The 27,986-nt window shown below is 44.5% G+C and overlaps 1 long non-coding RNA gene across 2 annotated transcripts; it reads left to right on the top strand.

The window, feature by feature from the left end:
- Nucleotides 1-609: 609 nt before the first annotated feature.
- LOC107310153 lies at nt 610-26,967 on the top strand. Of its 2 annotated transcripts, XR_001553495.2 has the most exons (4): nt 610-831; nt 14,907-19,280; nt 20,246-20,284; nt 21,776-26,967. It is a non-coding gene; the product is annotated as an uncharacterized LOC107310153 (long non-coding RNA). The 2 variants fall into 2 exon arrangements; XR_004306215.1 differs by having other exon boundaries at nt 14,907-20,284.
- Nucleotides 26,968-27,986: the final 1,019 nt, after the last annotated feature.

Below are 27,986 nucleotides of genomic sequence, written 5' to 3' on the forward strand. Positions count from 1 at the left end.
CGCAGCGGCGGAGCGAGGCAGGATATCCCGGCGGCTGCGGCGGCGGCGGCGGCGGAGAGGGAGCTTCGGCCGGAGAGAAAGAATTAAAATCCCATCCTTAGCAAATCTCCGCTCGGCCCCGCGCTGCGCCCGCGTTCATCCTGGATAGCGCAGGTGAAGGGGAAAAATGGAAAGAAGAAGGAGAGAAAAAAAAAGAAGCGAGCCCTCCCTCCTGCTCCTTCCTGCAGGCTGTGGCGGGCTGTGTCCGTCCGGGCTGTGCCTCCCGAGCAGCGCAGGAGGGAGGGAGCACTGAAGGGCAAACCGCTCTCCTCGTTCCCCTTTATTCCAGGGCTGGGCGCGCTGCTGTCCCCGCTCCGGGCACGGAGGTGCTGGAAGGAAAGAAAGTTCTTACCTGCTATTTTCTAAGCTTAATACATCCGATCCGAGGGTTTAGTACAAATTTTTGTTAAAGAAAAAAAAAATCATAATTATATATTTTTTTAAAAAAAATGTAATGCTCCGTAAGCATTTCACTTCTTCGTATTCCGTCCCACTGAATTTGGTGATGCCCTTTTAAGGTTTTTCATCCATTGATTCACTCCCAGCAGATGGAGGAGGGGGGGGGGGGGGGGGGGGGGGGGGGGGGGGGGGGGGGGAAGCGAAAAGATGTAGGAGATGGGAGATGGGCTCGGCCGCTGGACTGGAGGAGAGCAAGCTCGGTCCCAGGAGGGCTGCGAGGGAAGGAGGCGGCTCTCGGGCGCTGTGCCGGGGTGATGCTCGCACGCAGGACTCCTCGGGTGCGGGGGAGCCTTTGGGGGACCCTTCGGGCTGATCCGGCTGCCAGGCGTGCAAGTAAGTTTGCGTGCGGATGCTGAGCAAAACCCCCCCCCCCCCCCCCCCCCCCCCTTTTTTTTTTCCTTTTTTCTTTTGTAAGGGATGAAGAAGAAATGATGAAAACGATGCTGATAATAATAATAATAATAATGAAAAGCAGTGATTTTTCCTACTCCTTTTGCCACCGCTTCATCTCACGCCGTTCCAAGCAGGACCCCCCCACCCCCCCTCCCTCCTCTTCCTCCCGCATTTCTCCGCCTCCTCCATCCAGCGCCGGGCTCCGCTCCGCTCCGCGGCTCCGCTCCTCACCGGGCTCCGCTCAACCCCCCCCTCTATCCCCCCATCCCCCCCGCTCGCTGATTGGACGCCGGGACAAAAGTTTCTGTGGCGACGGCGACGGCGGAGCGGGGACGGGAGGCGCTGTCCCGTGCCGGGATGGCGGCGGAGCGCGGCCGCTACCGGGAGCTGAGCGGGTGGAGCGGCGGAGCCCAACCCCGGGCGCGGCGCTCCGGGCCGGCGGCGCTGCGCATCCTGAGCCCCGGTGGCCGCCGTAAGCCGGGATGCTCAGCGCCGCCGGCCCGGAGCGGGGTGGCTCCGTAGCGGTAACAAAGGAAGTGCTCCCCCATGGCAGGCTGTGCGTGTTTATGATACGGATGCGAGGCATCGGCTGCTGAGAAGATGGGAAAGGAGAGGGGCGGACACGTGGTGGTATTGATGTGTGAAAACTGCAAGCAAGGGGGTGCCTCCTGGTGTCTGAGCTGTCGGCTACGGTGAAGCCGAGCCCAAAGTATTAAAGCATTGTTGTTGTATATAGACGTTTCCTACTAATTCTGCATGGCTCCCAATTCTGATGTCTGCCTCTATTTTTATTTCTATTTTTTCTCATTAGGTTTTGTTCGGTTATTCGGTTATTTCAGAGGCTGGGGCACATCTCCCGTGAGGAAAGGCTGAGGGAGCCGGGCTTGCTCAGCTGCAAGAAAAGGCTCCAGGGAGACCTCACTGTGGCCTACGGCTCCTTAATGGAAGCTCATAAACAGGAGGGAGACCGACATTTTACGTGTGCAGTTAGCAACAGGACAAGGGGTAATGGCTTTAAATGAAAGGATAGTAGATTCAGGTTAGATGTTAGGCAGCAATTCTTTACCATGATGGCAGTGAGGCGCTGGCACAGCTGCCTGGAGAAGCTGTGATGCCCCATCCCTGGAGGTGCTCAAGGCCAGGATGGATGGGGCCCTGGGCAGCTGAGCTGGTGGGAGGCAGCCCTGCACATGGCAGGGTGGGCTTTAACATCTCTTCCAAACCATTCCGTGATTCCTGAGTTTGGAAAAATTAAGAGGAGGTGGACCAAATGGCTTGGAGGTAGGTTAGAAGGTAATATAAGGTATGGTCCAAAGTTGCTCCAGGGGAGGTTCAGGTTGGATATTAGGAAAAGCTTCTTCTCAGAAAGTGGCACAGGCTGCCCAGAGAGGTGGGGGAGTCACTGTGTCAGGAGGTATTCAAGAAATGTGCTGATTTGGCACTGAGGGACGTGGTCAGTGGGCATGGTGGGGATGGGCTGGTGGATGGAATAGGTGATATTAGTGGTCTTTTCCAACCTTTGTGATTCTGTGGTTCTACAGGAGCACACCAGCTTGCTGATTCTTTGGGTGCAAGAATGTATGTCCCCGTATTCTTTTAAGATACCAAAGAATGATGTCGTAATTCTGGTTGGCATCTTTTCATATAGAGCTGATGTGCTGATGATGCTGATGACAACAATCTTGAGATAGATTCCATATTTACATTTTAACAGCCTCATTTAGAGACATTTGGGGTCTGTAACGGGAAACATACAAACCCCCTTTATTGCTGCTCAAAAAATTCAGACTTGACTTCATTCTACAAAGACGCTTTGCTTTAAACAGTGGTTCTGCAAATCATAACTTCACGTATTTCTTTTACCCTCTGCTTTATTAGTATGAATATTAGCATGAAAACGGGGCCTTTGTATAAAAGTTCCTGCTTCCTATTCCTCACAGCTCATTGGGTTGGAAGCAATTATGGTTCCCACCACAGAAGGCTCCACTCCCTTCAGAGGATGAAAACACGGGCAGCAGTAGGCATCCTTGCAAGAATCAATGTGTTGAGTTTTCTACATGGGACTCAAACATTCTTCAATGTTATGATGCCCCATGTTCAGCTTTGCTTGCTTTCATCCTGAAGGGGAAGGTGTGCTCACAGAATTGAGAACTTTTTTCTGTTGCACAGGATTTTCTCTTCCTTCCGCAGCTGATGTACCTTACTCAGCTAAAGCAACACTGATGTAAATCAGCTCCTTCAATATCACCCAGTATGATGGCAAAACCAAGCCTAGACCAATAGGAAGGTGCTGAAAATGCACCTCTCTTAGTGTTCTTGGCTTTATTGCTGTGGAAGAAGATGTGATAATGGGAATTTGGTCCAAAAGTTCCTGCTCAGGTTGCACAGTGGCTGTTCAGGCACGATACACATGGTTGCCCAGCTGGCACATTTCTCCTATAGTGGGAGGAAACTGCGGAGGAAGGAAAAGCAAAGAGAATTACTCCATCCAAAATATTTGACTGAACACATCTCTAATCCCTCCCCGGTATAAAACATCACCCAAATTGCACTTCTGCTTCTGAAATGGATGACAGTGTGAGCAGCGCAGGGTTCTCCCACAGGGAGACCATCAGCTGGAGACCAAAGCAGGAGGAACGAGAGTCACTTCTCCCTTCACTGCTTTGTGGTTTTCAGCTCCTTCACCCGAACGATGTTTCTTCACGGATGAAATCTGCACAAAGTACTTCCCAAATTTGTGCTGCTGTGGTTCTAACACAAGCTACCCGTGCTCTTCACATGAAAACACAACGCTCATTTTGTGCTCTGCATGTAGGGTCATCAAATGGTTGTAAAGAAGCGGCCTTTCAGAACCAAACCTTACAAGCGTCTCTTGACAAAGTAACATGCTTGTGCCATTTTAATGCCCTGAATAAAACTATCGTTGATACACCGAGCAAATGCTGTTAAATTAAACTTTCAGCAACAGAAGAGGGTAAGTTGTGACTACCCCCACGTGACTTGTCTCCGTTTATCTACTGCACGCTTCTTACATTAATCTCCTTGCTCCTGTTAAAATACCAAGTACTGTTAATTGAATATAACTCCAATCTGAATAATAGCAACAAAAGATCATTATTTTGTATTTTTAAAAAGGAAAAACAACCAATGCAATTAATTAAATAGAAGAGTGGAATGGATTAGGTTGGAAGAGACCTTGAGGATCGTTAGTTCCAACCCTCTGCTGTGAGGTATTCTCACAATAACTGGGGAATTAAACATTAAAGTGGGGTGCAGATCTCAATTTATGGAAAGAAAAGTTGTTTTTTGTTGTGTTTTGATTTGGGTTGGAGGGCTGTCCCAGCTGCTGCTGCTGCTGTTTTGCCTGTTGGTTTGCCTGCTGTTGTGTGCATGCTCCAACATATCTATGCTGACCAAAACAGCTGTTAGAGGCCATTGCACCAATGAACCTTGCTTCTGCTCACAGTTACTCAGGGAAAAGAAGAACCTGGAACAGAGAATTCCAACAAAAGCACAAAAGGTTTTCTGGTGGTAAATAGCATCAATAATAGAGGTATGGATACACCGAGTAGCCCTGGATTGCTGTATAAGTGTGACTGCTACCAAAGCTCAGATACTTTAACTTCCTCCTGCCACGTCATCCTCAATCTCCTCAGTGATTGCATTGTATTCTTGTACTACAGCCTGAGGCACAGCCCACACACATGTGGCTAGCACTCCCCATGTAACACTGGTTGTAGAGGAACTGCAGTAAAGGCTCCGTGGTGTTGCTGCTGCTCCCTGGGCCATTCCAGAGGACCTCTGACCAAGAGAAGTCCTTGTCACCCACTTGGAGAAGGACACTGCCGCAAATCTAAGGAGAGAGAAGATTTTGTGGTGATATTTGTGGAAGATGCCCAGAATGGGGAGCTGCAGGTGTTATTGTGTCCTGCACCATCTCTCAGCTCAGGAGCACAGTTCTGGAGGACACCTCCTCACAGGCTCTATTTAGTGTAACATTTAGACAAAGGCTGGCTACAAAAATCCTTCTTCATTCTTCCCAACCACTTAATGACTCTCCCAACCCTCTGCATCAAACTGGAACCCTGCAGCAAGAGACTAAAATCTGCAGAAGTTTGCAACAACAGGGAAATGGCTGTGGCTTTGATTTCCAACCAACTGCAGGGGAGGCACTGTGTGTGAAAGACATCAGCACTCAGGAATTAAACAACTTCTGAGCCCTGCACCACTCCTTGGTGAACCATCTCTGCAAATCTGCCAGAATCTATATCAAGACCTCAAAGGATATTCTTTATAAGAAGCAGGTATATTTAGGCCTCCGTGCCGGTGTGTTGACTGAATCCCATATTCATAGCATGTAGAGCAAAGGCCAAAATCAAAGTCATCCAACAGTGGGGTTTTAGGCATGGTGGAGCCAGGCATCACCATGACCTCTCTGTCCATGGACCCCTTTGATGCAGCCCCTCCCTGAGGGAGGAAAGAGAAGCAGAGAGAGAAGGAGCACAAGCTGCAACCATGTGTTGTTTCAGGAAAGACATTTTAAGCAATGAGATTTTTCCACTTGCTGTCTGCAACCACTTACTAATATACCACCCTCTCATATGCAAGAAATGCAAAAGTGGTTTTAACAAAAGTGATCCTGATGCCGTATCTCTTAGACGATGATCTGAGACAAGTTTCCCAAGTGCCAAAGACCAAGTGATTCACCTGAACCTGGATGTTCTCTCTTATTAGTTTGATTTCCCTCTCCCCAAAGGAGAGACCATCTGAGAGAATAGGAGCTCACTGGATGCTTCAAGTCTTGACAACTGGAAACTGCCTAGTGGAAAAACTCAATAATGACAGCAGTATGGCTGAAATTTGAAGGATCACGTGAATATTTGTATTTATTGCCACCAGCCTGTAGAGAACAACGCTGCCTTAGCAAAGTCCACACCCTATTGAACACATACTGAACTTTAAGGTGTTAAGCTCTGTGTATTTTCACACTTTTCGTATTGAAGTTTGCATAATGTTTTTTATGGACAAAAGTAAAATTGGAGCTCTTTGTACTTCACACAGCCATTTTTCAGACCAGAGGTGTACTTTGTTTTCTGAAATTGATATCCCCTTTCAAACAAATATGCAATAAAAAATGTGTTCATGTGTGAAAAAGCCATATGCAGTGTTGAAATTCTGGCCAACTTGTTATACAGATACTACATGCTAGAGAAATGATGATTCAGTGGGGGAATTTTACTCATCATTTTATGTGCTAAACTTCAGAAGCAAAACTTTACCACTTTGCCAGAGATCAGGGATTTAGAAATGAGTGTGGCCATAGATGGGAGAGCTTAGAAAGCCATTGTAATGCTTTAGTGCTTCTCAGGGTGGAAGGGAGGAAATAAAAAATAAAAGGGAAAAAATACATTTACTCTTTCCAAAAGATCAAGTACTGTCATGGTATTCCCATTCCCTGTTGGGAAGGAAAATGCCATTTTGGCCTTTTCCTCCCAACCTGTGAGATTCCCAGCTCTTTGACCACTCACTCCGTCGTTGTCTTTGACACCAACAGAACAAAACTTACTGTCGGATGCTCACTATTTCATTTCATTTGTTTACCAACTAGAGGAAACACAAAAAGAACATATTCCGAACCCAACATTTGTCCGTCATGTAGTTAGTTCATGTTGTCTGGCCCAGTTTTTCACTTTTATCATTTTTATCAATGAATCTGGATTCATGTAAGAGGTGGTCCCTTAGTACAGTGCTTGCTATAGGCCTCTGAGAATGAATACAGTAAATCCACCCGTAGAAGCAAGATCCCTAGGAAATGAAGAGCAAGCTTATAGACAATCTGCAGGAAATAACTGTGGTGTGCTGAAGACAAAGTATATCACTTCTTTTTTGCTCTCCAAACCATCTCAAAGCACAGATCCCATCCTAGAACATCCCTTATCTCTCACTTCAGAAAGTGAGCTTGAAACACATCCTAGAGAATAACAATAGGGAAAAAAAGCCTTTCCAGATACACTTCTGTCTGTATTTCTCCAACGTTGCTGCATGTCCTGGCTGTGGTAGGTGTTATCCCCCCAAAAAGAAAAGCAGATGCATGCGAAGAAACAACTCAGTTGTAGAAGAATTGACTCAATCAATCTATTTCACTTAACAAAGACAAGGTTAAGGGGAGAGCTGGTTATAACTCACACATTTCCCTCTCCTGTGGAAATGGAGGACTAGGAATTTGATAATGTATGTCACTTCGCTCAAGTGGAAAACAGTCTGACAAGAACCAGTGAAATCTGAAACAAGATGCATTTTAACATAGAAGGTAATTAATTATTAGAACAACTTAGTGAGGATTGTAATGGATTCCTCATCGCTAGACATGCTGAAGTTGAGATTGATTTATTTTCTCAGAGAAATGCCCCAGTTCATACAGGAGTTAATCCAAGAAAATCCCATAACCTCTCTAATACAGGGGGAAAAAATTGATGATCACAAATAGTCTTTCCTGCTTTATGATCCATATATTTGCACCAGGTAGCTGAAGTTATGCGTCCATTGTTTATATCTCAACTAGTAAATAGGATTCAAACATTTTTCCCTTTATTTACATTTGTTTGAGAAATGTACAGTAAAAGACTATAGCGTAAACGACATGTTTATTGTCTATGCAGGATATTTTGCCTGGCAGATGGAATCAAAGCTTGGGGAACACCTAGCCACCATTTAGCCTGCATACCTCCAGCACAGAGCACAGCATTACCCCCATAGTCCCTGCACTGCCTGAGGAACTGGCGTGCAGTTTGCTGTGGGCATACAAGAGGAGCCAGATGCCCTTTGCTCGCTGGGTCCCAGCATGCTCAATGGAGTTTGAACCCTGGATTTTTCCAGGCTCTTCTGTGACTTGCACGCCAAATCCAGTGTAAAGGATAAGGTCTCAGTAGCGCTAAAGACACCAGCTGCCTTGACTTGGATTCTGGTGAATGCCACTAGATGAGTAAAAAGACACAGCATTGGCCACAACAAAAACATCTAGGAGTTCAGTTAGTAGCTCATTATGGATTTTGTCATGCAAAACTAAATGTGAAATAAGGCATCACTGTACCTGCTTTACCAGGACTTCTGTATTCCCGATCAGCTTACACCTAGCTGCATGAAATAGGAAGCACAAATCTACTACAAACTGGAGGCAGTGAATCTTCCATCTCAAGACATGTCCCAGGCCTTCCCAGCAATTGCACTGAGAAGTGCTGCCCAAAATCCAGGAGCCCATCTGTCTCTGAGCAATACGGTGCTCACTGCAAACACTACTTGACCTAGAAAATTACAGCCCACAAGGAAAAGAACCCTTTCAGCATCCTGGTGGTAAGTCATGGAGACCAACGAGGCAGAGAACTGCAACACTTAAAAGTGTAGCTGCAGGCAGTTATGCTTAACTCTTATAAAGCCATTATAATACACATACCTATATAAAATAGTCAAGGTAGCGGAGGAAGTATTTTATTACAGCTGGAAAAAATGAATAAAGCAGTTGCTCTAATCAAGGAGGTGAATTACTTTTTCCCACAAACTTTACCTCTCATGTCTTTGAACTGTCATGGCTAAAAGGCTCTTCCTGCACACAGAGTTGTTGGCAGAGCTGATTTTACATACGGCACAACACACCTGAGCCAAGAAGTAAAACAAAAGTAATGACTGTCCACAGTAAAATATGCACTTTAAAGCGAAGGTAGAAAAAAATATATATAGATAGATATTCTTGCTGTTTTGTTTTGTTTTTGTTTTTTAATAGAATGAAATAACCAATTTTCTTTATAAAAATAGTCCTCACCTTTCACATTTTGTCTGAATTTCAAATGCTGTAGAATAGCGGTAAAAAAAATAATTTAAAGAACCCACCAACTGAACGACTCATCCCAGTTACTATCTTCACCAAAGATATCCCCTTATTTTTTTTTATTTTTTTTATTTTTAAATCTATGATCGCAGAATTATGGAATCATAGAATGGTTTGGGTTGGACGGGACCTCTAAAATCATCCAGTTCCAAACCCCTGCTGTAGGCAGGGACACCTCCCTCCAGACCGGGTTGCTCAAAGCCCCATCCAGCCTGGCCTTGAGTGTTTACAGAGATGGGGCATCCACAGCCTCTCTGGGCAACCTGCTCCAGTGTTATCACCACCCTCACAGTAAAGAATTTCTTCCTAATATCTAGTCTAAATCTGCCCTTTTGCAGTTTAAAACTGTTTCCCCTATCTTGTTGCTACCTGCCATTAACAAAAAGTCCCTCCTCAGCTTTTCTGTAAGCCCTCTCCAGGAACTGGAAGGCCGCCATTGAGGTCCGCATGGAGCCTTCTCTTCTCCAGGCTGAAGAACTCCCAGCTCTGTCAACCTGTCCTCATAGGAGAGGTGCTCCAGCCTTCCAATCATCTTTGTGGTCCTCCTCAGCCAGCTCCAACAGCTCCATGTCCTTTTTGTGCTGGGGGCCCCAGAACTGGATGCAGCACTCAGGTGGGATCTCACCAGCGCAAAGTAGAGGGGCAGAATCACCTCCCTCGACCTGCTGATCACACTTGTCTTGATGCAATCCAGGATACAGTTGGCCTTCTGGGCTGCAAGTGCACATTGCTGGCTCACACTGAGTCTTTCATCAACTGACAGCCCCAAATCCTTCTCCTCAGCGTTGCTCTCAAGACATTTCTCTGCTCAACCTGTATCTGTGCTTGGGATTGCCCAACCCAGGTGCATGACCTTACACTTGGCCATGTTGAACTTCATGAGATGGGCATGTCCCCACCTCTCAAGCCTGTCCAGGTCACTCTGGATAGCATTCCTTCCCTAAAGCATGTCAACTGCACCACTCAGCTTGCTGTCATCTGCAAACTTGCTGAGGGTGATCAAGTGATTTTTTTTTTATCTGTAATCAAATAATTATGCTTTGATTTTCATTCAGAAAAAGATGGTACATGCTTATTTGGTCAGGCAGTGGCACACGCTGCCCAGGGATGTGTTGGAGTCACCACCCCTGGAGATGTTCACTAACTGTGTGGATGTGGCACTGAGGGATGTGGTCAGTGGGCACAGTGGGGATGGGCTGATAGTTGGTCTACACGACCTTAGTGGTCTTTTCCAACCTTTATGATTCTGTGATTCTATGATTTATATAAGAACATACACACACATCTACATAAATTCTATCTACTCTAATCATGTGCCATCTATTTCTGAAGGAAGATGAACTCATAATCATTTTTCTTAAGTTCATATCAAAGTATAAGGGAGATATTTATAAAAAGACAAAAAATCTTCAGCTGTAATGAAGAAAGAAGTGAAAGAAAAGAATTTATATACTGAGTATCACAATCCTGCATGAAATCGGGTGGCAGCAACACTGCAACAAAACAAAAATATTCCCCTCTCTCACCTTCCTTTCTGAAGACCAAAACAATCGTTCATTTACAAAATGACAGTAATCCAGAGCTACTCTTGGCTGAGCGTGTTGAACACCTGAATGAGACGCACTGAGCACAGGGTAAGGGTGATTCAGATGCTGAGAGGTCTGACTAATGCTTCTGTGCATTAACAGCAGAGATTAGTGAGCCGGCTCTGTGCATGTGGCAAAATGAGCAGTAAGTGGCAATGCATGGGAAAGCATTAGAGATTTTGGGGGGGGATGAAGGAGAAGGAGGGGAAATTGCTGCTATCTGTGGTGCAATTTAACAGGTAACAGCAACATTGGAAGAATAAAAAAGCATTCAGAACCTCTCCTACTTCAAATAAGGTGGGGATGAAGTGATTCCTGGGTAGCATGCTATTGGGGCAGCTGCTGCCTTTGACTGTGACTTCCTGGATAGACTTGCTTTGGACTGGTACATTATTTCTCTAGCTCCCTCAGCCTGACTTTGTAGGGGATGTGTTCCAGCCCTCTGATCATCTTTGTGGCCCCCTTCTGGACCCTCTCCAACAGCTCCACACCTTTTCTGTATTGGGAGCTCCAGACCTGGCCACAGTACTCCAGATGGGACCTCACAAGAGAAGAGAGGGACGATCACCTCCCTGTCCCTACTGGCCACCCCTCTTCTGATGGAGCCCAGGATACCATTTGCTTTCCAAGCTGCAAGAGCACAACTCCGGCTCATGTTAAGTTTTTTGTCCACCAGGGTGAAAACATTTCACAAAGAACTTTTAGACATATTTTTCAATGTGGGAATTCTGCAATCAACAACCCCTCCCCTCTCCCTTCCCCCTCCCCCCCCCTCCCCTTCCATGAGTAGCTTGCTCCAGTTTCTAACAGGAATCACTGTTATCAGACAAACCTGCACTTTAGGCATGTCATCACCCCATGGGAGATGTTCTGGGTGTAAGCAGTTTGTCTGTTCTGAGACCTTCACCTCCACTCCAGCGCCTGTTTGGGAAATGGATGGCCACTAGCAAATGTGGGTAAATTTGCTCCTTGTCTTCTTAGATTCCTCAGGGGAGTTCCTGGCTGCTTCACACAGGCTATGAAAAAGCATTTTGAAATTACACAGTAAGAAAACATAAAAAACAGAACTATATCTGGCATGAACCTCAAGGCCATAGACAGGGCCAGACCCACCTGTGTACTCGAAGGAGTTGGATGTCCTTCTTGTGGCCATCCCAATGAAGTTTGAACCCCAGATCTTGCCTGCTCACAGCACCAGCTCTTGGCCATGCAGGGTTCACAGCAGGACAGCTGACCCTGTATCGTCACTGGGAGGTGCGTGATAGAGGATCCATAATAGAATAACATGTGATATCTTTTCCAGATTTCCAAATAGATGATATATTGCCCAGAGTATCTCCATGATCCCTTCTGAGATCTAGCTGCAGAGAAAGGAATGTTTAATGAGCGGGCAGCATAATGCCAGGCTGCTGTGTTCCGGGGCTTTGTATTATTGATGCGAGCCTCAGTGAGAGCCGGGGGTAATTAGCCCGGCGCTGGGGGCCGCAAGGCGTGTTCCTCTCCTGCGGCTGCAAGGCTGAGCAAGGAGGTGGGGATGTGCAGGGCTAGTAGGAAAAGCCAGCACTGCTGGGAAACCACTGCAGGTGGCTGCTGCTCCACTACCCAAATGGTAACAGCAAGTTTCCCAACCCGGAGATCAGGCAAATCTGCAAAGTGACCAAAAAATGGAGCAGAGCAGAGCATAAATGTGTGCTGCAGACTGTCGCTTTGCCCGGGCAGCAATGAGTTGCATGGGGCCATCACATGCTTCAGCTTCCCTTTCCCTTGGCCCAAGCGTCACACGCTGCTGATGGTTCTTTACTTTTCAGTACACTTCCAAACATTTGTTTTATAAACAATGACAGACTCCCAGCTATATTTGTCTTCAGAGGCGATTACCTTAGAAACCCAAACTGAGAAGGGCTTAATTTGTCTGTATCTATAAATAAGCATTTTCAAAGAAATAATTTCCTTTAAGGAGACAGTTTCTTTGTGACAGTAATACCCACCTCTATTAGGGCATGTCGTTTTACAACTCAGAAGCACTTCTCATGCTGCTCAATCCAAATGAATTCATTGATTTAAAGAAGGCAGAAGCCAATTTCTGGGCTAATCCGTTGTTCCGTATAACACAGGTCACAAAGTTTTATCTGGTTTCTTAGTAACCTGTAATTGTCTATGTATGTGCTTAGGAAGACTAGCATTCTCCCTAAGATTTCTAACAAATTATATATATACATACTCATCTGGTCATGTGTGAGATGGGGCTTTAAGGAGATGGGCTTAGCTCCTACCTGTAACTAATCAGCTGTCTCCCAGTTGATGAGATAAGACTAACAAGCAGCTTACTTAAGGGAGGAGCCCCCTCTGGGGTGGGGTTAAGGGGACTGGGTCATGGAGTGGGCAGGGTTTAGTTGTGAAGAGCTGGGTGAGCTGAAGGTGGTCAGGGGGTAAGCCCTGGTTACTTGCCTCACCTGGCTGTGGTTCTGTTTGGTGCAGTCCTTTTAGAACAGCCACAGGAAATGCTGCTGACACCCAGTTCTGGCTGAGAGGAACACACTCTGCTTTCACAAAAGTTGTTCCATTGCAGAAATTGTTACTGACCTATGAGGGATATTTGACTTTTTTTGTTCACTGTCTCTTAGCTGCACTTGATGCTATTTCTATGCAGCATAGAGCTCTGAATAGGATGGGTGATACGCAAAGCTACCAGAGAGCATGTTAACCCCTTCTATAATGGTTCTTCTGCTTCACTAGTGAAAGTCTATACTACCAAGGGCTTCCATCTTAGTGGAGCCTGCCTTAAAGCCTTGCACCAGGTGCTGCTCAGAAATTGGTTCGGTAGCTCCCTCCAACCAAGTTCTTGCCATCTGTCATCACACTGCTGAAATGGGGCATTTAATCCTGCAGTAGGGATGCTCCAATCTAGGGAGAGGCTTATGCAGATGTCCTCCCCCACCCTCTTTGTGGCTCAGGCAAAGATCCAAAAATAAAAAGAGGGCTATCTGGGTATCCAGGGTACAGATCAGGCAGAATTCTGAAGGCACAAAGCCACTCTGGCATCTCTCGCTCTCATTTATTGTTAAAGCCCTTCTGGGGTGCCTGTGGGTTTAGCACCGTCCTTCTCGCCCCGTTAAGGGATAAACAACGCCTGGAGGCAGCTTCCTTCCCAGTGAAGGAGTCCCCGCACTACACTAGATGGCACTGCTTAATACTCGCGTCTTGCTCTGCCTGGTCCCTGGATCTGGAGCATCCTGCAGCTGCTCCATCGGGCTTCCACCAGAAACAGAGCGTCACATGAAGGGAGGGATGCTGGGCAGCCATGTAACAGGAGTGCGGGAATGGTCTATGGGGACGCGTGCTGATCTTATCTCTTTACCCTATTAAACCGTTAAAGCAGAGCTTTTCAGTGATTACAAGTTTAAAACTGAGTTCTGATGTTATCTGTGACTCCTGTTAACATCCCCAGACTTACTTCTGTCATGACTAGAATAAGGGGCTGAACTGGTGGAACTCCTACAGACAACAGTCATTGTAGGAAACAAGAAATATGAGTGATAACACAGCTGTTAGATCAATGAGTATGGTGGGAGGACAAGCTGGGGGATAAAAAGAATTCTATTTGCTCTCATCAATATGCTATAGACCTGGCAGTAAACAACAAGATTTCTGCTTTCAGAACAGTGTTCAGCTCAATCTGAAGGCTGATACTTGCAGGGATGGTCTGATCAAAACTTAAGAATACTGTTGAGCTCTTAACTTCTTTCAGATGCCAATCTTATGTTGTGCCCTTCACTTACTACTAACTTGCTAGATGCACCTAAAATATGGAAGCATACAGTGCTACCAGTATTTTGTGTCCTTTGTAGGCACATGCTGTATTTTCAGAAAGTTATATACAACTTTATGACTAGGGTACAGTTCTTGCATAACTGTTTCAGAATGCTGTGTAAAAATCAGCTTTCTGTTCATGCACAGTTCTCAGAGTAAGAAGGCATTTAAGTAGTCTGAACCTATGTTACATACTTCTAAATATCTAGCTGGGCCTGGAACACTTAAACTGACTAAATCCGTGTTAGAATGATGTGGTATTACTGCAGATGGATAAAGTCCTGGACATGTCAAAATGAGATAATTCCCACATAAATATGGGAAAAATAGATGGTTGTGGTAGCTGTAGACTGACCACTCTGATGCCAGTTCCTAGGAAGTACACAAATAAAAGTCTACTATAGTAATGGAGGGAACCGCAAGTTAATGAATATTGACTTCTACTGATTCTTTGTGGAAAATGTCAAGACACCTCACTTCAGCGGATATTGAAAGAGCCTGTTTAGCTGTGATGGAGCACTGGAGATATCCTGGCTGCTTTAACGTCGATCCATTTTGTCTCTGATTTGGGCCTTGAAAGTGAGCTTAAAATCTGGGGTGGCTTGAGGTGGAACAAAGTGCAAGTGTACACATGGGTTAAATTAGAAGTTAAAAGATCCAGAGAAAATGGCTTTAAAAATACTAGCTGGGATACTATAAGGATAGATAATATCCATTTTTTTTCTCACTTCCAACAGAGTATGAAGACAAGTGCTGAGGAGCCTTTTCCACATGGATCTGAGGCGAATAGTTAAACACAAACCTCAACTGTGCTGTTGCCAACACTCTCCTTCCATCTTATTAGAGTGGGAGATAGACAGAAATATCAATTGCAAGGCACATGGGAAATCCTTTTTCCACCCATCATTGATCAAACCACAGCTGGAGCATTCTGCCTGGTTTTGGATATCATACTTCAAGAGCAACGTGGCATGCTTGGAGAGCATCCAGCGCAGAACGTGTTCTTCCTTGTAAAGAACATAACCTATGAAGAAAAAGACCTTTTATAGAAGACATTTTGCTTTTTATGACGTTTGTTTACCATTTCTTACCAAAATCAGATTGTGCTGTGGATAGCAAAGGGGCAACTCATTGGTGTGTCAGACAGGGATTTCCTTTCCTCTGCCTACAGAGCCCACCGCTCTTGAGTCTTGGCACTCTGTGTCCTGAGCACCCTGAATGGATCATTCATTCACACTCATTCAGCAGAGTTTTTATCAGCCTTCTATTTCTGCAGAGTTACTTCCTTCCAGATACACCAAGGTAACAGTGCTTAAGATTAAACACTGTTCTGATGGTAATTCAGGAGAGACAAACTTAAAGATTTCACTATTTTTCTTGATATTACCATGAGTTTGAAATAGTGAATCATTAGAGGATCCCTCCTGCTCACTCAGCCAAATGCTTATTACTGGCTGCATGGAGCCTGCTCTGTAGCAAGGAAACCCAATTGGATGGGAAGCACTCCACACTGAGGTGCTGCAAAGAGGCAGTGCTGCTTCTTAGCACCTCAAATTGGTTTTGTCGTGTACAATCATAACACAAGCTGGATATTGAAAATCTGTGGTTCAGTAATTTGAGCACTCCTCGGAAGTGACACAAATAATGCAAAACACTTTCCATGAAGTCTACTTTAATGATGAGAATATCGCTTATTTTCAGCACAAAGTTACATCTGTTTTATCTGCAGCAATGAGCAAAGTGAACTTTAATTATTCAACTTTGCAACTACTCAGTGACCCTGGCTCAGCAATGAGGTCTTCCTATTCGCATGCATTTCACATTTGAAAAAAAGAAATGCTATTTGTAAAAGACTAAGACATGGAGTACAGTAGACGCTACCTTCATATGTTAGAATGCTCTACAGCATGGAGACTGAGAATTAAAAAGGAAAGAGTTATAGTGTAATGTCACAGCCCCCCACCTCCCAAAGCTGATAAAATTCTAGTGTGAGAAATGACTTGTATTGTAACATATAACCAGCCTCTGTCATGATCTGTATATTTATTTCTGCGCTGGCTGTTAAGAGAGCATGGCACAAATGAAGTGGTCTTAACTAGATACACTTATAAAACTAAAAGCACTCACTGCATGAGAAATAGGCATCACAAATGCTTTTCAGGAGCTTGTTTCATAGACTCCTTCCTCCAAGTATGTCTTTGCATGTGAATGGTTGGCATGTGCAAGCATAAGAAGTCTGAGTGTGGATGGTTTTAATGGTCCTGGTGGCTTTTTGGTGTGTTTTTCTAGCTTTCTCCCTTCCTTTATGTGTGTGGCTGTTCATATGGAGGAGGCAGGGAGATGGAACACATAATGAGCGTCATGTTTGTTAGGTGCTCACTCCTTTATGTTTTTTCCATCTCAGAAGCTCGTATTTGCTATTTTAAGTGTCAGGAGCTTGCAAAGGATGTAGACATGACATGTAGAAGAGTTGGTCTGGGCCATGCCCCACTGGGTTGAGGAGGCATTGTCCTGTGAGAACCACCACCTAGCCCAACAGTGATGTGGCCTGAGGGCCTGCTCTGTTTCTCTGCGGGCATGATTGGACAGTGGGCTCTGGGCTGCCTGCGCTGCTAATGTGCAGCAAACTGCATGCAACAGAAGAAAGCAACCTGCTGAAAATGACATCTGGCTGAGCCAAGTTAAAGCAGTATCACTGGCCATCAAAGTTCAGCCTCGCAGCTGCTTTCTCTTCTCCTCATGAAGTGCAGCAAATGTAACTCAACGTGGCAGCTCTGTAAGGCAGAGAGAGAAGGGGCAGTCAAAGCTGTTTATGGATCGGACCTGCTCCATTCACAGTTTGTCCACGCAGCAAATGGCACTGAATTATTCAAATCTTTTTGGAGTTAATTTGTACTGGGTGACTGGTGTATTGATGTAACTGAAGTGGTTCTTGTTCTGTGAAATGGAGAGGAAAAAAAACACAGCAATGCTAGCAGCAAACTATAACATGCTTTGCCAGTGCCTCTGTCAGCTTCTCAAAGGCCTAAACTACTTGATTTGTTGAGCAGCCCGAGAGGAAGATAAATGCTCATTTTACAGGGGGGGAAGTTAGGGTTGTTGAAGTACTAAAGCATTGGTTACTAAAGCAACCTTCTCCAAGTCTTTTCTTCTACTAATCCATCAGAACTGTGATGAAAATCCTGAGCATTCTGGTCCTCAACTTATTTTTTAGCCATAATTTTCATACCTGATTTAGAAGTGCTTACAACTACGCGGTCCACTCTAGAGCCTGGCACCCGAAGTTCCGTGTGAATAGGAAAGCAAAGATGAAACAAAGCTCTGAGAAAGAACCCAAGTCTCAGAAGTTCTGAATGCAATTCAGGTGAACATTTTGAAACTGTAAGAGACAGATACAAACATGACTGACAGGCTTCCAGTATTCCTGACCCATTCAAACAAAAATAAGGACCTAATCATAAAATCCGCTTTCCCCATCTAGCTGTGGGTACACATTCAAGGCATTCACAGGAACTTTTTCCTTGTTAACCTGGCCTCACCCAGATGTTTCACACTGGCACTCTCTCTCCGTACTGAGTCCCTGCTTCACGCCATGCTGATCAAAGCTGCACATAGAGCTCTGGAATAGGTTCCTTAGGGAGGTGGTAGAGTCACCATCCCTGGATGTGTTTAAAAACTGTTTGGATGTGGTGCTCAGGGACATGATTTAGTGGCGAGTTGTTAGTTAGGGTAGTATGGTTTGGTCATGGTTGGACATGATCTTAAGTTCTTTTCCAACCTGAGTGATTCTGTAATTCTATGATTAAGAGGGGCCTGACCTGACTTCTGTGCTGTAGGATTGTCAGACTACTTTGATGCACAGTGCAATGCATAAGTATGAGCCCTACTTTTTTTCTGGTATTTGTACATTGATAGTTCAGAGAAAATCTCCCTTCATAATGCCTGTCCCAGCCCAATTGCCAACTGACGTGTACCCCAAGCCCCAAGATTCAAGGGGATCATTAAATGAATTTTTCAACAGGATCCATTACTGACATATCTGCAAAGTTTTAAACTACAAGTGTAAGGGCAGTGAGAATTTTTATGCTGCTTTTGAATTTCCAGTATTGGCTTAAACTCTGAGAAAAGGATAGGTAGTAATTATTTTGCAGTGCATCTGACCCACTTGTGCTTGTGAAGCCTAGGAAAATCACTTGGCTCAATAGCAAAGTCACTGACTGTGCATTGCACATAATTCTTATTAAGAAAAAAGAAAATATCACAAGTGGCAGCCCATTAAGTATGGCTCCACAACAAGCTTGTTTTCCTTATAATTAGAAAATAAGCACAGAAATACTCTTCTGTAGGTCTTCTCTTAGCAGAGTAGACTTTTTTTGCAGGAACCTGAAAGCAACAGTGTTTTCTGCAAGCGGTATCTTACTATGCTGTAGCTTCTGTGTGCTTGATTGTAGTGTAGGTGGGAACTCCTACCAGCAATAAACCAAAAGCAATAAATGTCCACCCATAAACTGTTGCCATGATTTCATCTCCACCTGGGGAATATTAACTCTCAATACAAAATCATCAAAGTGAAGATAACTTCATAGTTCTTGGCTCTTCCGTTAGCTGGGGCTCAAATGAAACTAGAGTTTGAGACCAGAGTACACAGCCAAGAACAGTCAGCCTCACTCCTAATTCTACTTTCTTGTCTTAAGTTCAGGTCTATTAAAAAGATTTTGGATTTCTTTTCCTTTTTGTGAGGGCACACCTCAGTGTGATCAGGTTACTTCTCAATTTTCTCTTTGATAAAGCTATAGACACTCAGGCTTTGAAAGGTTTGTCAAGGCCCCATATTTGCTCTTTTCAGTTCTGGACTTTTTCTGTTTGTTTCCCATGTTATCTGATTTACAGCAGCAGCAGCAGCAATGGCGCGCAATATTCCAGTGCCCCATTTAGCAGAAAAATCCTTTCTCCTCGCAAGCTGCCAGTTCACGCACCATGTGCTTCGACAGGGCACCAGGATTTCCTGCTGAGTTGCTTATTTCCTGGGATCCTCACATCTTCTTCCATTCTGCTATTTTCCAGGATGTGACTGCCCATTCTGTAGCTCTGAACCCTTTCTTTTGCCTTGGGTATGTATTCAGCAAATCAAGTAAAACTCTATAATACAATGAGCATTTACAGTCTAGTTAACAAATAAGCATTCTCCAGTCTCTTGAGTTTAGTAGCTCTAAATATCAAAGAGCTACAAAATCTCTTCCTTTACTTTCAAAAAAATTGGATTTATATTCATCAGCACTGAGATTAAAAATTTAGTCTGCAAAAAAAAGGCTGGAAAAAAAGAACAAACAAATTACTGAATGAACTGCAAGGCATCAACCAGAAAGACAAAAATATGCCTGAAGAGATCTAGCTTCATTAATAAGTGAACAACAGATGATGGAGTAATTACTATTTCAGTATCAAAGGGTCTCAGTCACTTTGAGGAGAGAAGTGAAACAAGGCTACATGCTGTAAGTAGGAAAGTAACCAGCAGCACAATCACCGCCAGAATCTGATCTTGATAAGTTAGCTTTACTTAGAAATCCTGTCTACACACAGAAAATACAAGGCTACAAATTAATAAAACAAGTACAATCAAAGCCTATTTATACTTTAGAATAAAACTCAATGAAAATATTTGCCTTCAGAGACCACAGACATATTGAATTCGATGTAAAATTCCCAATTTAAATGATATGAAAGACCTTTGTCTCCAGTCACAGTGGATCCAACCAGTACTTGATAAATTTGAGCTGCCCGTTTGATCAATGGTTTCCTTGGTAGAAAACACTTCCAGAAATCCAGGGAGGTGGGAGAAAGGTCGGGGGGAGAAGACCGTGATTCTGCAAATGCATTTGTGTGTCCACAGTTGTGAAATCATAAGTTGTCCCATTGACTTTAAAGGGCGGGCTGTAGGTTCACTGGCAAGGCAGGAGCCTGATGTCATAAATCCCATGGGGCTAGAGGGATCCATCTGGGCTCTGCTCACAGAAAGTCTTAGAGTCCTAGGGCACTAAAATAAATGGACCGATCGTTGTTCTTCTCTGTACAATAGGACTACGGAGGAACATCCACTGGAGACGGTAAAAAAAAGGTGAGTTGTAGCCTCCATGTGTTCTCTGTTGTTGCCAAAAGAACCAGGGACCACCCTTGAGATCATGTGTGTGTGCATCAGGGATGATCAGAATCCAGCCTGTCACCCCATAAGATGACACCCTGCCTGGTAAATTGCTCCTGAGAGCAGACAGAGCCTTAAAGCCCAGCAGGTGTAACGAGCACACACATATAACCCTACATGCATTTATACCAGTTCCATTCTGTCTGCAGCAGGCTGCTTGGTGCTGCCCCTGGCCTGTGCTCATGTCCTGCTTTGTGCAGCCTTCTTGGCCAAGGGATGAGTTTTTGTGTGATCAGCCTTTTCCTGTATAAGGCAAAGGGATGCTTTAGGGCATGAAGCAGGGTTTGGTACATGCCAGCTATCTCACACAGCCTCTGCTGTACTGAAACTCAGGATAGGAATGGAGGTAGCTGCACTGCCTCAGGACCATCTAAATTCAGATTTCTCATGCTGGAAAAGCATATACTCGCCAGGACAACCGAGAAAAGTGGAGCAGAAATAGTGACTTTAACCCATAAAAAATCTATCCCAGTTTGAAAAAAAAAGGTTCCAGTAAAATGGCCAGGCCCACCAGACTGCATTATTAACTGCAAAAGTAACTGCAATTTCTTATCCTTTGTAAGTCCATGCATTTTATGTCTCTGGTAATTCCTTAGCCTGCAAATTCCCAGACACAGAAATGTCCTAACAGGCTTTTCTGCCTATCATGAAATGCACTTATTACTTCTGCATGGGAAAGTAATTTGCTATTTTGATTTTCAACAGTCATTTCTGTGTGAAGCACAGCGACTCTCAGCAGCAACCAGCAGCTTTTTGTAAGCTGGAAGTTAAACAGTGGCCACCAGCTCCAGCTGTCTCATTCTCCTAATGAGATTAAGGCTTGTTTTTCAAACTAATAATGAAGTTTAATATTCTTTGAATCATAGTTGTACTATCTAGAAATATTCTGAGCCTCATTCTGTGATTGAGACGTAGTCCCACACAGCACAAAGTGCTTGGAAATGCTGTGGGCTGAGGTTCAGTGTAGAGCACGGAGCAGATCCTCCATACTGGTTGTGGCGCTCTGCAAAGCCGCCATTAGTTGTGTTTAAGTCATCCTGCAAGGATTCCTCAGCTCTGGGGAACATCTAGAAAGTGTGAGGCCGCTGAAGAGTTCCTCCAGTCAGTGCCCACTGCCTATGGGAAGAACTGCTGTGGGAATCCAGTTGCTCCCATAGCTGGTTTAGCTGCGCTCCTTCTAGGGCTATGGGTAGGCACTGAGATTGACTGTTTGCTAGGAAGTTACATCATTTCAGTGAGCTCTGTTGTCTGAAGCAGAGATCTGCTTTGAGGTCAAGTGCACTGTTGAGTGGTGACATTCCACTGCTGTTTCTGTGGATGAACCACGGCCCTGGCAATCAGTAACACATCTGGAAAATCAGCTGCCTGAGGGTTCTGATTTAAATCACGTTTTGTTGTTTTTTTCAGGTGGAAGCAAGAGAAATCAGTGGAAGCTTTTCAACTGGAACAGAAATCAGAGGTCTCATTTGCTCGAAGATGTTCAAAAGGAACAGAGCTGCTGGCGTGCTGACAGCTCCCACATCACACAGACAGGAACAGCACTATCAATGCAGGCCTTCTTCTGGATCAGCTTCAGGCTCTTTCCCACCCTTCCACCTGCACTGCTGACAGAAACAGCGGCTGATGCCTCTATACGGCTGCTGATGCTTCAGACACTCTGGTCTGAAGCCCAGCACAGTTTCTCTTCGCCAGGGAAAGCCCCATCAGCGGCACACGTTTAATAGAGGTGCTGCCGGCAGCCCACCCGCCGCGCTGTGACTGCAGGCAGGAGCAGGGTTGGCAGCTCTGCCAGGACACAGACAGGGCTGTGGGCAGCTCACCAGCAGCTTACACAGCTCTTGCCCAGCCTGCGCTGGTGCAGGCAAGCTCCCTGCACAATGAGAGAGCCCGGGGCAATAGGCAAACACATTTCTCTTCTCTTTGGGAGAAAACAGAATACTGTGATGTAATTAAATTTGCCAGGCTCTACTGCAGCATGGTGGTGCAGATGACAGGATACAGATATATATTTCTGGGCAGCCTACTCTTACGTTAAAGCACTGAAAGGTTGATTTTCTTTGTTTGCTTTACAAATAGCCTCGGTCCTGCCTAGTCCAAAAGGGAGCGTTACTGAAGGACAGCTTACAAACATTTTTTTCTGCACTAAAAGGAGGATGCAGTTTTTAACACTAATAAATATAGAAATGTAACTTCTCTCCAGACCTGAGCTAACAGAGGTCTTGCTTTCCTGACTTGGAAAACCAACCAATCAAACAACAACACACAAAACAAACAACAGCTACCACAGCAGCTGAAGCAAATAGAAGGTCTATGAAAGTGGAGTTATTACTTATTGCAAAGGATTTTTATTCAGACTATCATGACTTGCTCCCACTGATCCCAATAGAAGTTGTTTGTCTGTAAGGAGAGCTGTACCAACTGATTTTCATAGAACACAGAATCACAGCATCACCAAGGTTAGAAAAGACCTCCAAGATCATCCAACCCAACCATCCACCTACCGCCAATACTTCCCCACTAAACCATAGAATCATAGAATCATTTTCACATGGTTGTTCTATTTAAATATGCTTCCTCAGTTTCCCAAGGCACAGAGGAGGACAAGGTGCAACATTTGCCTTTGAGCTACCAGACACACTGTTTGGAGTACTGTGGCTATGCATTACAAAGTGGCCACAAAGCTGCAAGTAGCTCATTTCAGATCGTGCCTCTGATCACCTGGGAAATCGGCTTTTATTGTTGTATGCTCAGATTCCATCATGATCCAAGTCCCTGGGCTGATCAGTGCAAATAGCTGCTGAATACATGTATAACCTCTTCTGATTATTATGCAGCTGTACTTGTGCAGTAGCTTTCCTCCATTTACGTTGTCATTACCTGTTTAATGTTCCTCTGTCTCTCTCTTTTAAAAAGGAAATCTTTTTTACCTCAATCAGTTTTTCTTCAAACTCCTTCCTCCCCCACCCCTATCAGGCTCATGCTTCTCCATCAGCCCATAATGCTCCTTTGCTAGGGTGGCTTATCCTTCATCACCTGCTGTCCCTCTCCCACTTGTGCTCGGACATCTCTGTGGCAGGACATGAGAGCTTCTGCCACCCTCACTGGCCTGTAGTTACTGGCAGGAGGATGAGAGGAGCTGTGATGGTGACACAAAGGCAGAACGAGCCCCAGCTGGGTGAATGGGGAGAGACTGGGAAACACACTCCTGTTTGCACCACACCATGGAGGTTGTGCTGCCGTGGGATTCTCTAGGCTTTTAGCCTGAGAACTTTTAGCAGATAAGAGTGCACTGCATGTGATTTTGGATAACCCTGAAAGGTATTGTTTGTGTAATGGTGGAGAGATTGGAAAACATGATATATTTGTTGGCATGTTCACACATATTCACTCAGGAGGGTGGTGACGCACTGGAACAGGTTGCCCAAGGAGGCTGTGGATGCCCCATCCCTGGAGGCATTCAAGGCCAGGCTGGATGTGGCTCTGGGCAACCTGGTCTGCTAGTTGGTGACCCTGCACATAGCAGGGGTGGAAGCTAGATAGATGATCATTGTGGTCTCTTTAAACCTAGGCTATCCAATGATTCCGTGATATGGCTAGGAGGCACTTCAGTAATTACAGATATCATCCAGGACACTTCTGAGAGCAGTGACAATGAGACTGGAGGAGAATAACTCAAAAGGAGCATAGGCTGGACTGCCTGAGCTCACCTTGTAGCATTTTCACTGTTTCAGACCATCACATCTTGGACAGGGGCAGGGCTCCACACCACAAACATGCTTCAGCTTGATGGTCAAAGAAGATTTCTTGGTAGTTGATGAAGTGTTCTCCAGTTCAGACTCAGAGAAGCAGGTTCTGTGCTGACTTCCACCTCCTTTCAGCTTTATAACCTTGTTCTTCAGCACCAGACCAGCTGAGTTTCACCCTTTTCAATATCCCAAACTTTTCACTCTCCCAAACATCTCAAAGTAGTTACACCCTATTGGAAAAACAAACATTAGCTTTTCTTGTCTGCTAATTACCGCAGTCTAAAGATGCTGGCTACCCAGAATTTAGCTCCTGCTTCCAATGATCTGTCATTAAATTCCTGTTCTCCTTGCAGAGCCCAGCAAGCCCTCTGCAGCAGCACCGGTTCACTCAGCACACAGCCAAGGACAGCCAGGAAGGTTAATGGCGTTTCACACTTCCTCCGGTTCTGTCTCTGGCACTGTGGGATTCCTGCAGCCGCTCACACCATTCGTTCTTGTGCCAAAAGCGCTCTTTAGCTTAGCTTAAATAGCCCTTTCCCCCTTCCTGCTACTAACTCTTCTGAATTACTTATGAAGGGAGATCATACAAGCTCCCAGTCTTTTGCTGAGCTAATTACTCTTCTATGTATTCCCCCAAAAGAGAGTGGCTGCCCTGGCCGTCACCTTTATATCTGTTCCAAGCTAATCAAGTCCTTCCAGACTCATAGCCACTTCTGTAACATGGAGATGAGATCCCTCCAGAGATCTCTGTGACAGCAGTAATAATAATCTTTGATCTCTGTAGGAAGTACTTTGCCTAACAGATTTTTAGTCACTTGTTTTTATTTCTCAGGTAACACTTCTCAGTGGTCATTGTCATCTTGTGAATAATAAAGCCAAGACACTCCTCTCAGTTATTCACAGCTGATGAACATAAAGAAATTTCCATGATTAATCCCAAAGTAAGGAGACTATTACTTTACTATTAAATACATTTTCATTTCAACCTAGAACTTGGCTGAGAGCTGAGTCTGCCTCTCCTCAGCTCAAAATACATGTGGCGAAATGAGCTTGCTGCCTGTCTGTGCTACAACTGCCTTCCTTTCTATGGACAGAAGAGAAGGGTCAGTGGTTTTACCTGGGTACCAGAAAATTAATTCCATATTCTATGAAGAATCTTCCTTTCAGATGCCAACTGAGAGGTCAGTGTAAGCACCCACATTTCTAAAGCACCAGATTAGGTGATGGGAGGGTAGGCTACCTGCTGGATAGGCTTTTACACTAACTATACATTTTGTAAATGGAAAAGAGAGGTGGGTGCCAAGCGCTGCCATAAATTTTTCTGCTGCTGGCTTTCTTTACTCTGTCTTTACTATAATTAAATCCTAGCTATCATTAATATTTTGCAATAACTGGGTGCAAGATTTGTTCCTTTATTGTCTGCAACCTACAAAAACATTTTGTGCATTTTTGTGTTTTGTTCTCTCTAAAAACTGATGCCTTTCCCCACTCCATTTCAAGTGCCTAGCAGCTCATTTTGGGTTATTGTCTCCTTAGTCTCCCCCATGTTATTCCAAAGTTGACATGATGACAAAAGCCACTCAAGGATGGCAGCTAATAAGGCATCTGCTTTCCTCTAGTGAGGGTGTAGGGAGGTCTGTAAGGCAGCAGTCAGATGCGTACTGGTAATAGGATGCGCTACCTTTCAACTCTGGGTCACTGCTTCACCTCTGATCCTGTCAAAAGTGGCCAGAAGTTGTTATCTGGATGTAAATCATGAATCTAGGAAAAGGAGTTGATGCTCTTTCTTGAAACCCTGCTGACAAGCATTCACACTGCAATTAGCCAAAGTAGGCAGGATAGACTGCAACAAGGTCCAGCAGGTCAGGGGCAAGGATGCTTACAAGGCCAAGGGCTGTGTAGGACCACCAGTGGCTGAATTCACATGGGTCTGGGGAACCACCATTCTACAGGCACAAGATGCATTTTGATATAAATAGAAATAGGGGTAAAGTGCAGTGAATCTATACAAGATTTGGATTCCCTGTTGTTTCTAGAGTACCATAAATAAGAGAAAAAGATGCCCATTTGGTAGAGTATACTTCAAGTAAGACTGGACTAAAGAAACACTAAGATTAAAAAAACATAATTTTCAGTTGTTACGGAGTCAGAACATTTAAAGAGTTTCATGGTTCTTTTAGTGTGCAATGTGGACAGCTCTGGGCTTTGTACTGATTTTGGCTGCTTTGTGTTTTGGCCATACATAAATCACACCAGAACTGCCAGCCAGCTGTGCCACACTTGCAATATAAACATTACAAATTTCCTTTGTAGTTTCTCTCCGTATCTTAAGGACTATGTAAGATTTAAGTCTGCAGTTTTTTTTAACTAGAGCCATTAATCAGTGAAATGTGCAATGCTATCAGGTGGTTTGTGTTAGCCAGTTTCACTACATGTAATTACCAGTGTTCTTCTTAATTTCAAGTTGTCACTGTCGCCATATTATGCATATAGATCACTGTATTTGTTTGTAGTCTTTATGGATGTCAAAACGTAACAAAAACTTAATCCCAATGAAAGATACATTGAGGAGCTCCATTTGTGCTGATTAAATCATACATTAACCCGAAAGAACAGGTCTGACATCACTCTCAGGTAGTTAAGGATTATGCTTCATAATGTCTCTAAATATTATCTTGGAAATGGCCATGTCGGAAGGCCTAGAAACTCCTCAGAGCTTACGCTTTTTTATTTTCAAGCATCCAATGTCAGTACATGATCAGAGAGAGACACAGAAATATGAATTAGTTAAATGACCCACTAGAGGTTGAAAAAAAAAAAGAGAGAGGGCTAAAATCTGCATTTCTTTAGTCAGCTCTCAGGCAAATCAGTCATCAAATATTTCTGGGGTGATTATTTTGCTCAGGAAATTATTTTAGAGCAAAATAGGAATAAGCGGATCCAAATATCTAACAACTACTAGATATTTATTTCAGAAAGCTACCCCATTCACTTTAGTGAGGACAGGAACTGCCATTTGGATTTAGCACGAGGTCTATATTTCCTTCAGTGGATGCTCCAGGATGAACACCAGAGACTGGGAAACAAACCATGATGAGTCTTCCACCTAATTCCTCCCTCATAAAACAGCAAACTGAGGCCTTCAGGAAAAAAAAGAAAAAAAAATAAGAAAAAAAGAAAAAAAGAAAAAAAATTACTCTCATAGAATCACAGAACTGTAGCATGGTTAGAAGCCCATCAAGTCCCACCCCCTGCCATGGGCAGGGCTGTCTCCCAGCTGCTCAGCTGCCCAGGGCCCCATCCAACCTGGCCTTGACAGCCTCCAGGGATGGGGCACCACAGTTTCTATGGGCAGCTGTGCCAGTGCCTCAGCACCCTCTGAGTGAAGAATTTTTCTGTCTAATCTAAATCTACCCTCTTTTAGTTTCAAGTCTATAGTCAAAGCATGCATAAATATTATTCATTCTTACCAGTGCTGCACAAAGAGGACTTATTCTTTTTACCTGCTCTTCACTGGGTGTAATAAATATTCCCTTTCTGGTGCTGACGGTTTGCATGTATGTGCCCATGCCTCATCCAGCTCCTCAGGGCTTTATTCCAGCAACAGGCTTAAGAGATTTGCAGCCTACTCATAGTGGCCGTAAATAAATGCTGAAGGCCTGAACATCCAGGTCATTAGGCATTGCCCACTTCCAAGCCTTTTACAGGGAGACTGTGAGAATCATAAGTTTACCACCAGACTGTACCATTCATAAACTCATGATGACTGGGCCTGATCCGTTGGTCGACCTTTAGCTGGTCCATGAAGGCTCCCAAGATTATCCATTCTATAACATTCCCAGACACTGAGGTGAGACTGATAGTTCCATAGC

The sequence above is a fragment of the Coturnix japonica genome, chromosome 2 (genome assembly GCF_001577835.2).
Source record: "Coturnix japonica isolate 7356 chromosome 2, Coturnix japonica 2.1, whole genome shotgun sequence".
In the NCBI taxonomy this organism is placed as follows: Eukaryota; Metazoa; Chordata; class Aves; order Galliformes; family Phasianidae; genus Coturnix; species Coturnix japonica.